Source organism: Octopus bimaculoides, chromosome 5 (genome assembly GCF_001194135.2).
Source record: "Octopus bimaculoides isolate UCB-OBI-ISO-001 chromosome 5, ASM119413v2, whole genome shotgun sequence".
NCBI classification, from domain to species: domain Eukaryota; kingdom Metazoa; phylum Mollusca; class Cephalopoda; order Octopoda; family Octopodidae; genus Octopus; species Octopus bimaculoides.
The window spans coordinates 74914816-74915940 of record NC_068985.1 but is presented as its reverse complement, the minus strand read 5'-3'; positions in this window follow the sequence as shown (position 1 = coordinate 74915940).

The window sequence follows — 1125 nt, the reverse complement described above, 5'->3', positions numbered from 1 at the left end:
ATATATATATATATATATATATATATAGATAGATAGATAGATAGATAGACGAAAAAGAAAAGGAAGAAGAGGGGAGGATGAGGAGGGGAGTAGGAGATTTCCTTGTTCTCTCACAACTAAACCGTGTTCTTTTTACCTTTTTATCCTTCCCATTGAGGGTAAAGCTCTTTACTTAACATGTAGTGATGTTGGCCCTAATTTCTTCTTCCTTTCCTGTTGGTACCATTTTCTCTTATCTCAACATACATTGTTCCTCCAATAATGAATCCAATCACTCACGCTATTTCTTCATTACCTATCCGTTTCTGTCTCTCTGTTTGAGCGGCTGCAATCTCTAACTGATTTATTATCTCCTTAGATAGATTACCTTGACCACTAGTGACTTTTGTTTTCACTACACTGACTTTAAATTTATCTTCTCCACTTCTCTTAGTTTCTTGAGTCCTGACTCTTTTTCTTCTTTCTTAAGTTGCAGAAATCCCTAGACTTCTCTTTAATTCTCATTCTACTTCCTTTGTTCTTCCCCTCGTTATATCTACTGGCACAATATAAATTGCTTTTTCCAAATTTCTTTTGGTGAAGGAAGCCGACCGTATTGCAATACCTTTATGTGACGGTTACCGGTTAATACCAAAAATATGTTTGCATATTTCGTCTACAAATTATGACCATCATGATTATTAGGTAGCTCTGAGTCTCCTTAAAACAGCCGTCAAGTTAACGTATTAGATATTCTCTTCTTGTTTTCTGTCATTGTGGTCCATGTCAATATATGCATATATATATATATATATGCACACACACACACACACACACACACACACACACACACACACACACACACACACACACACACATATATATATATATATGTATGCATGTATGTATGTATGTATGTATGTATGTATATCATAAATGCTTCTTTATGTCTATAAGTGTAAGTAGATGCTTGTATAAATATCTATCTATCTATTTATCTATCTATCTATGTGTATATATAAATACTCACATACGTATTTCAAGTCTAATAGTCTTTATCTGCATTACTACATCTCTCTCTCTCTCTCTCTCACTCTCTCTCTCTCTCACTCTCTCTCTCTCTCTCTTCATATATATATATATATG